Below are 9,945 nucleotides of genomic sequence, written 5' to 3' on the forward strand. Positions count from 1 at the left end.
CTCTTCGTCGTTGTACTGACGCTCTGTTCAAATGGTCTGGTTACTTGCAGTTTTGGCGGCCGCTTAGCCGCCCCAGGGAGACAGACGCCATCACCTCCATCATCACCCAGCTTCACGCGATGGCTCTCCGGATGGCTCCACCGCTTCCCCCACCACCACCAGAGCCAGATTAGTTCTCTCGTCAGCGTCGCCACTGCTTTGTTTGTTTATGCGTCCCTTGTGTATGTTTTGGGCTTGTTGTGTTGTGCCCACAGCTAAACCCGTGGAGTGAGTTGTGCGTGCGTGTTGGACCTTTGCCTACGGTGGCGTTGGGTGTGTGTGTTGTTTGGATGTTACCTTATTGACTTTGTGCTTGGTGGTTGCTTTATTTATAAAGCAGGACGAAAGCCTTTTTCAGTAATAAACACATGCAAAATTGGAGTGGCGAAAATATGGCAGTACGCGATATAATGACTGGAGTTCAAGTCGAGCGGCTTAGAATGATGACTGCAATTTGGTAGACTTGGGAAAACAGATGGATTTGGAGGTGGGTGGCAACATAGTGAAGCAAACGACACAACGGTCGAAGAAGAGCTGAAACGAGAAGCTCATGATAAATCCATTTGTTGGCCAGTGGCAATGCACAGGCGTTAAACTGGTACCTACTAATAAAAGGGTTAACGCTTCCGCCCGTACGTCGTCAATCGTTAGTTTTGCTTAGTATACATGCTAAAACATAGGGGCGACCCGATCGCAATGAAGTCGGCCCATGCAAATCAAAGCCCAATGAAGACAGCCCACATAAGGGATAAAGGGCTGGGCCAAAAATACTTATGAGTGCTGCAAATTAAACTTGCAACCTCCCGGTCATGTAACTACTGTGGCTGGGGCGGACGTTTGACTGCCACAGGTGAGCCGCGCCCTGTGTGAAACATTGACTCTCAGAGAGAGCGTCACATAGGAGCTCCCTACGAGGCTACTTGGAGCTCGAAGGCGAACTGTAGTGGGCCGGCCCAGCATCACTCGCCTCCAGCCATAAGAAACTAAAACAATTTATTATGCGAGAAGTGGGATTCGAACTTGCATGCCACCGTCGACACACTTAGCACATTAACAATTGCACCACGACCACTGCGTTGTGTGGTATCCGAAAACGGGCTATTTGACCATTGCTTGAGTCCTATTATAAATTATTTGTAAAAAACGAAATATTTTTGAAAAAGAATTCGGAAACTTTTATAAACTTTATCGATTTTCAAAAAATGTTCACAAAAATAAAAAAAATTAATCAATTTTGAAAAAGTTCATGTATTTGAAAAAAGTTCACCAGATTTTAAAAAAGCACGGATTTGAAAAAGTTCATCCAGTTTTGAAAAATAATTAACAATATTTTGAAAAAAAAAACTAGCAGGTTCACCCGCGTGTTTGCGCGGCTAGAGTTTCAACATATATCTGAAGATGCTATTTTAGGTGTTCATATGCTCTCCAGATCTAAAGTTTGACTATTTTTTTCATATCAGTATGCTATATAGAATATTTTTATTATAGGTAAATCATTGATATTACTTTCCTAGGGCAATGTAGATATTACTCCCTCTATTCTCAAACAAAGTGATGCAAGTTGTTGCACACATACCAAGATACATTCAAGCCCACCAATCATGTAAGTGCTATCCCACTAAACTCAGCTTCTAATTGTCCCATATGACTATATGCCTTGCTTTTGGAGCAAAAAGAGAAAACGTTATACCTCTTTTGTTTGAGAATAGAGGCAGTATTAGAAGTTTTTTAGTTGAATTAGAAGTTTTGGCAACATACAATATTCTCAATCTATTTTTACGATTCACCATTGGTGGGCGATTACCCCATAAGAGACATCACTCTTTATGTAAATTGGAAAAATTAGAAACAATTTTCAGCGATGATCTAAATAAATTCTCTTGTATTGACGTCTTACATTTAAACACGGTTTTCTGTTCCTCCATCGGCCTCATCATTAGCATCGTGGTGGCTCACTTGTTTGTGCTGGCAGATTCAGACTTTCTACTGTAAATTGAACTCATTTTTCATGCGGTAATTCCGATTACTATTTTTATGAACAATACTTAATCTACATAGAAGCATTTGCACACCTTATTTCATTTAGAACTTTTTTGAATCTCAAGTATTGTAGATAGAACAGACATAATCACTAATTAGTAAACAAATTGCGACAATGAAAATACACATTTTGGCACTTAAATGTCATGCTTGTATTTATGGTCTTACTTGTTAATTCATGTTTTTCTTACTGCTAACATCGTATTTTAGGCATACTCTATCATTAAAAATAATTGGTAAACTCATCGAGCATACACTATTGGGATATTATATGTACTCTAGAGCTATGCAATTTCTCCATAGTGGTTGTATGTGTCGCTCCCTTATCTCCTATATTTATTTCCAAAAAATTTGACTCCATTGTTCAATCATCGCTCCATTATTCGCCATCAACATAATTCCTAAAGCAATATAGGATTGTGATATTCATAGGTTCTCCTAGATTTGTGCGAATTTTCCATAATGGTTGTGCATGCCATTTCCCCAATATAATTACCAAGTATTCCATATGTTCCAAAATATAAGCTAGAAATGAATATTTGTTGTTTCTAAATCATAATTTTAGCTATAGTTTTTTAGAATATTTCAAAGAATTAATTAAATGGCATATGGATTAAATTATTTTGTAGTCCTTTTTTGCGCGAAAACTTCCGATTTATTCATCTTCAATCATGGCAGTGCAACGAACACCAGAAATAATAAAAAAATACATTCAGATCCGTAGACCATGTAGTGAATAAGATGTTATTCTTACATCTCCTATCCATAGATTAGTGCTCAAAGTTTTAAAATTTTACTACATGTTTATTTATATGCGTTATATTTTGACACAGATGGGTATGTTTCCTATGCGCGAACATATTACTTTCTTGTGATCCTTTATCATGACTATCTTTATGAGTTTTGAAGTATACTTAAAAAATTGCTGGGTAAGAATACTTAATTTATACAAAAGCATTAGAACACACATCATGATTCATTAGTAAATGAATTGCGAGAATGGAAGTAATAATTCTTGGAACTTAGACATGCACATATGTTTTTTTTTGTCTCATTTGTTCCTTCATGATTTATTATTGGTATAATATTCTATTATAGGCACACCTCAGTATTAAACAAAATAGTTTTAGTAATCTCTCGCCACAAAAAAAGAATCTTGGTAATCTCTTTACTATGTACGTGGACATCTACTTATCCAACGTGAGGCACTAAGGCTATGAGGAATCCGGACTAATTATTGCTACAGAAGACATCAGCAAATCTATCTATCTATCTATCTATCTATCTATATCTATCTATCTATCTATCTATCTATCTATCTATATCTATATCTATATATCTATCTATACCTCTATATCTATCTATCTATCTATACCTCTATATCTATCTATCTATCTATCTATCTATCTATCTATCTATCTATATCTATACCTATACTAATTTGTGACTCCCAAAAAATTACCACGTTAATTAGTAAATAAGAGCCGTTAATCTCGGTGGGACCGAGTTATAATGGCCAGATTTAATCTAATTAACTGTAGAAAAAAGAGAAATTCTCAACCTCAATTTTATAGAAAAAAGAGAAATTCTCAACCGTCAATTTTATGGGTCCAAACTATACTGGCCCAGATTGAAACAATGGTTGTAAAGAGTGGAAAAGCTCTTTCACGAGCGAGCGTGGCAACGCTCGATCCCAATCTCCCTCTCCCCCACGATTCTAATCTTTCTGCTCCCCTGATTTTCTGGTGGGCCTAAAGAGATCTCCCCTCTAATCTCTATGCCCCCCCTGATTTCAACGTGGGCAAGTAAGATATTCCCCGTAATCCCTCTTCCCACGGTTAATCTTTCCACTTATCTGTCTCCCCTTCCTAAAGGGATTCCTGTTTGGACGTGGTTGCCCAGCGAACCTGCCTAAAAAAACCGCCTATCCCTAATCAGCGGGAAAGAAAAAAAAATCATAATCTCTCCTTCGCCGCCGCATGATCCTTGCCTGCTTCACGTGATAGTCACGCCGGGCCCAATCAAATCCCACGCCGCCGGCTATCCTCGTGCTGTTCTTGCCGGTGACCATCAGGCAAGATTCCAGACCCAGTCAAATCTCACGTTGTCGGCCATCCTCACACTGTTCTTGCCAGAGATCTTCAGGTAAGATGCTAAAATACACAGGCTCAGCACTTGATTGATCTCCTCCCTAGATGTGAAAGTACACAAACCTGGGGGCTTATCTCTCCTCGGATGCAGGCGCACTGACGTGAGAACACACGATGGGAAACCTGTACTCGGAAGCTCTATTCTCAGGATCTCAATTTTAATCCCAGCCAACTCTCAGATTGAAAGAAAGACGATTCACGTGGTTCTAGCTGTACATGTGGTGTCAGTGCAGGAGGCATCAAGGTCAGGTTTATCTCTCCTCGGATGCAGGCGCACTGACGTGAGAACACACGATGGGAAACCTGTACTCGGAAGCTCTATTCTCAGGATCTCAATTTTAATCCCAGCCAACTCTCAGATTGAAAGAAAAACGATTCACGTGGTTCTAGCTGTACATGTGGTGTCAGTGCAAGAGGCATCAAGGTCAGGTTTGAAGTAATCAAGTAACAACGTTAAGGATGTCGCCAAGGGCCTCTGGATGACCTGTAAGACTGTAACCCCTTTTGCTAACGTTAATGAAAATTTTCTGCGATGGCCTTTTCATCGAAAAGACATTGATGCATGGCATGAGGTTTTCCACTAAATTCTCATCCATAACAACAATATATGTTGATATGATTTCATATCTATTTCGTTTTGAGCCTATGGAGGGGGCATGGAGATCGGTTGCTTAGATCTTCTACAGAGGCAGTGTCAGGTAATAATATTTGTGTTCCACTTTCAGGAAAATAAGGAGGAGATATTCAATACAGAGTTAGAGGTGCAATCACTGCATCAGGGTTTGGAGAGTAATTGGGTGTGCTACTGTGTAGCACCAGATCAAGGAAATCTCACGGATACGTCTAGGCGAAGATTTTTGCTCTTTTTTGGGGGAATCTTGCAATCTTTGAGTACAGGGCTATTGCTTGGTTGCAGTGGGAACGATCTAATTATTGCCATACAATCTGCATGTATGTATATGGTACAAAACTCTTCGCTAGAATTTACTACCTTTTGGATTACGCATGCACATGTCGTTGAATATGTTTTAATGATTCTTGCAAGTGTGGAATTTATATTCATTATGCTTACACGCATATAGTGTATGTACATCTATAGATTATTTTTTATTCAGCCTTTAGCTGCAGATTGAGTTATTTGTGCATGAATGAGAAATAATAGTTAGTACGCCTCATCTCCTATCGTATTATTATTGATATTTCAGAAGGTAATTAGAGGCAAGATTCTCTAAGTTTCTCAAAATCATATTTAAAAACTGCTATGCTTCAGGTGAATACATATCTTCTGAGATTCTTCGAGGAGAGAGATTGCTCGGTTAATTTCTTACAATGTTTAGATTCCTGTTTGACTCGACTTGATGCATGCCAGCTGCAGGTCATATACCTGGCAATAGTAATTTTTGGAACATGGGACTCGATTTCCATCTTTAACATGCCTATTCTATATGTTGCCAGGATGTTCCCCTTCTGCTTTTAATGTATAATTTGTTGTCAGTCACTACTTACCCCTGGAACTTGCAACTGCTATTCTATTTAACATTTTTGAAAAACGTATTAATTTATCATCTTGCTTTTGTTTTTTTGTATGGACAACCAAGCAAAAAATAGTATCAGTTGTTTCAATTTCAGAACATGACAGATTTTATGATCGTTTAGTTATCAGATGCTTAATAACATAGACTATTAGTACCCAAATTGTTTATTTTTTTAAGCATTGGAATTTCTTTCTGATGTGGCACATGTAATGTTTCCTTTTGCGTTTAACATCAGTTTTAATTACATTGGATGTCCGCTGCAATTTCCTGCACCTAGACTCTTCTATTCCATCTAAAGAAAATACACTCCACTCTAGGTACAATCTTCTACCAAACCATCGCTCATTGTGGTGTATTCTCTCCTTAGTCGACATAACAAAAACCGAGTCCCGGGCACTAGAAAGAGAAAGGTCGTCGGTGAAGAGATAAAAGATGACACTTACTCAGGACTGTGGTGGATAATGCAGAGGTTTCAAACGGTCAACCTGAGCCATGGGAGAAGGACCTGTATGGCCAATATGCATGCCCCATAAACAACACAACTTGAATCTCATCATTAGAGACAAGGCCAAGGACGAGATTGATCTTTTACTAAGGTACTAACATTTTCGTTTGCTGCATACACAGAAATAAGGGTCCAATATTTTTGTAAACTAAAGAGACCACCCTACCTGTTTGTTTGTAACAATAACTGATAATTACAGATGTAGCAGACATGTAAACTGCAGGTGCAGGCATGTAAACTAGATAAAAGGAGGAATGTCCTTAAGTGTTATTAGTCATAAAATATACTTGCATGTTATTAAATTATTCTCTTACACTGGTTTGTGAGCCTATACTGACCTAGGTTGCTGCACGTACGATTAGCACTATATATTCAAGTTTTCACATGATAGCTCTTTCCTGGCTTCAAACTAATTGAAGTATTTTTCATAAAGCTCAAATAATTTGTTTAGCCTATTTCCAGCCTGTATATCTCCTCCATGCCTCAATACACATATACCTTGCTAGCTAAGGGCAAAGAAACGTTGCCAGGCAGACCACCATCCAATTTTCTGTTCTTGATCATCATCGTTATGGGGTTTGGACGAAGCCACGGAAACATGAGAAAGGCCGTACAAGCATGTAATTTCTACATTTGTCATTTATTTGTCACATATTTACCATGATATGATTTGATTTGATTTCTTCTGTATGTTCATAGCCGGGTTCTTATTTTTGACAATAGCAACTACGCCCATCATGTCATGTGACAATTCAATTGCAGGGCTTCGATGAAGATATATATACCACCCGATCTATTTATTCCTCATCGCGTTGTATTCATTTATTTCTCTGTATGGACACTCATGGACTGATTGGGTTCCATTTCTTCAGTCTCATAGCCCAATTCGCTTGCTGTTGTTCAGGTCTTCATGTTCTAATCAGTGGTGGAAGGAAATTTGCACATACTTAATACAAAGGAATGAATATCACCCCAATGTTGGTTAGGGTAGCTATCTTTTTTAAATTTTATTCAATAAAGTTTAGTAATGCAGTTGGCACCAAAGAACACAAAAACGATTATAAGGTAAAATATCGATATTGGAGTGGCACCAAAGAAAATAAAAACACTACAAGTCACTTGAAAAACTTTGATGTCCGTTTGCAATGTCAACATAATTTCTGAGACATTTTATGTGTTCCTTTACCAAAGTCTACGGTAAAATAGAAATGGTAACAACCTGCTTTTGTTTTTTAGGTAAAAATTTTCATGGGAAGGACGAGTGGAAAGTTTTGGTCTGATCAAGCTTGCGTTTGGTTGACATTACTATTTAGACTCTGCTGAAATTCTAACGTACGACAGAGAGAAACAAATAGTATATCAAGACAATTGTCCAGTAAGACTGAGTTACAATGGCTTATTCAAGAAGATTATTTCTTGCAATGCGACATTATAACAACTTAGATCGATTTGCATAAAGGAAAATGTTAACACATAAAATGCTACGAGTATTAATTTCCCGCTCAAGGACAAAGACTAGCATAACATAGGATACACTTGAAAATGTATAATAAATTCCACTATTTACTGTATGAAGAACATGTGGAAGTGTAGTATGCTTAGCCTACTTGCTCATTAGTAATGATTAGGCTCATTAGTAGTTAGTCTATTAAAGATTTCTCCTAAACCTCTCAATATATAATGTTACAGTTTATCGTTTAGAGTATAACACACAACTACAAAGCTTCCAGTGAAACATTTGTCTTGGAAGCATTGCAAAGTGCAATCTCAAGTTTCAATCTTTTGTATATGTCACAAAAAAAAATTTTGTCCATCTTAGGAATAAACTTCTTCAAAGTACCTACTTAGTAATTATATTATTAAAAGTGCACACAAACTAGCCCGTGCACACGCACGGGTTGACGACTAGTGTATTCTAGTTGGATACTTTTTTTTATTCTTGGTGATCTGGCAGTTTGCTTTTTGTTTGAGGGAAGGAACGGCCCGTGTAGTTTCTCCGTGTGTAACAAAAGTTGAGCTAAAATTAGCGCGTGGGGTGCCTAAAAGCCTCAGGTCTACCCATGCGCTTTTCTAAAACACAGGGGGTGCCTAAAAGCCTCAGGTCTACCCATGCGCTTTTCTAAAACACAGGCTGTTCGGGATTCCTTTTTCTAGGGGTGGCTGCTGGGGCAAACCCTATTTGGCGCTGCAGGCGTGGGTTAAAGACAATTTTCCTAACCGGCGCCTGGAGCCGCGTTAACTGGGCTGGCCCATTTATCTGTAGGTTTTCTTTCTCCTGTTTCCAGAAACGCGAAAGAATTGCGGGAGGAATGAGTCGATCCCATGACCTCCTATAATACAACACGATAGGTTAACCACTCGGCCACACTACATCATCTAACATTGTTCATCTTTCGCGTTCTTTATTAGCTCTACATTTCCGTTCCTTTTTTCTTCCTTATTTTTCAAATCGGCGAAAACAATTCAATGTTTTGAACTTATTTTCCAAATGGATGAACAAATTTGCGAACTTGATTTTTCAAATTGATGAACTTTTTCTTAAAAATCGATGAACTTTTTTCATTTTTCGATGAACTTTTTTCGAATCGATGAACTTTTTTCAAAATACATGAACTTTTTTCGAAAATCGATGAACTTTTTTTTAATTTGATGAACTATTTTTCAATTTGATGGACATGTTTCAAAAATTGATGAACCTTTTCTAAATCAATGAACTTTTTCAAAACTGATGAATTTTTTCAAAATTGAATATTTTTTAAAAAAGCGATGAAATTTTTGCAAAATTGATGAACTAATTTTGAAAATGATGAAAATTTTCCAAGTTTTGAACTTTTCCCATATTCATGGAAATTCTTTGAATTCGTGAACTCTTTTTTAATTCATGGTTTGTTTTGAAATCTGCAAAATTTCAAATTTTCTTCACATTTTTTTTCAAAAAACACGTTTTTCGAATTTGTTTATGCAGTAAATAGCGTGGTTATACTTACTTCTTAAATAGTTTAAGCCCCAATTATTCAGTAGAGCTTGGTTAGTAGAGTGGTTGGTCAACACACACCAGAGGTTGATGTTGTGAGATTGAATCCTCATGGGGAGCCTTATTTTTACGCTGTTTTTAGCGCTTTTTAATGAATTCCGTTGTGTTGCGTGTACTGGAATGGGCCAATATCGAAACCGGCCCAACCAATGATGGACTTATTTTATGCAATTGTGATGGCACTTTCCCATCATAGATGCTTGTACGTGCTAGGCTGGAGACGTGAAACACAATATATGCCTACACACAATATTTTTTGTATCTAACGTGATATCTTTAAATCTCAGCCGTTTATATTAAAATTTGATGGTTGAGATAATTTAATATGTGTGGATAAACGTGATGACTTGTTTGCCTCTTGTCTTAAGTATATAATAGATAGAAGATAACGGATTCGAAAAAAAGTTCATTGATTTTCATTAAAAAATCAAAATTACTTATTATTCACAAATTCGAAGTTCATTCGATTTTAAAAAAAAGTTCATCAATTTTGATAAGAAGTCCATGCATTTGAAAAAGAAGAAGGAAAAAAGGAACAAACAAAAAAGAAAAATAAAAAGAAAGAAAAAGAACAAGGAAGAAAAGAGGAAAAAGGTAGTAACAAATCACATGTTACTTGTCTGGCTAGCAACCCTAGTGAAA

General features: G+C 37.3%; 1 long non-coding RNA gene across 1 annotated transcript; it reads left to right on the forward strand.

Annotated features, from left to right (window-relative positions):
• Positions 1–4,032: 4,032 nt before the first annotated feature.
• On the forward strand, positions 4,033–6,604 carry LOC147961157 (uncharacterized). Its single transcript, XR_015612059.1, has 4 exons — positions 4,033–4,224; positions 4,321–4,715; positions 4,955–5,180; positions 6,082–6,604. It is a non-coding gene; the product is annotated as an uncharacterized LOC147961157 (long non-coding RNA).
• The last annotated feature ends 3,341 nt before the right edge of the window (positions 6,605–9,945 follow it).

This window comes from Triticum urartu, chromosome 7A (genome assembly GCF_056163025.1).
Source record: "Triticum urartu cultivar PI428250 chromosome 7A, HENAU_Tu73, whole genome shotgun sequence".
Lineage (NCBI taxonomy): Eukaryota > Viridiplantae > Streptophyta > Magnoliopsida > Poales > Poaceae > Triticum > Triticum urartu.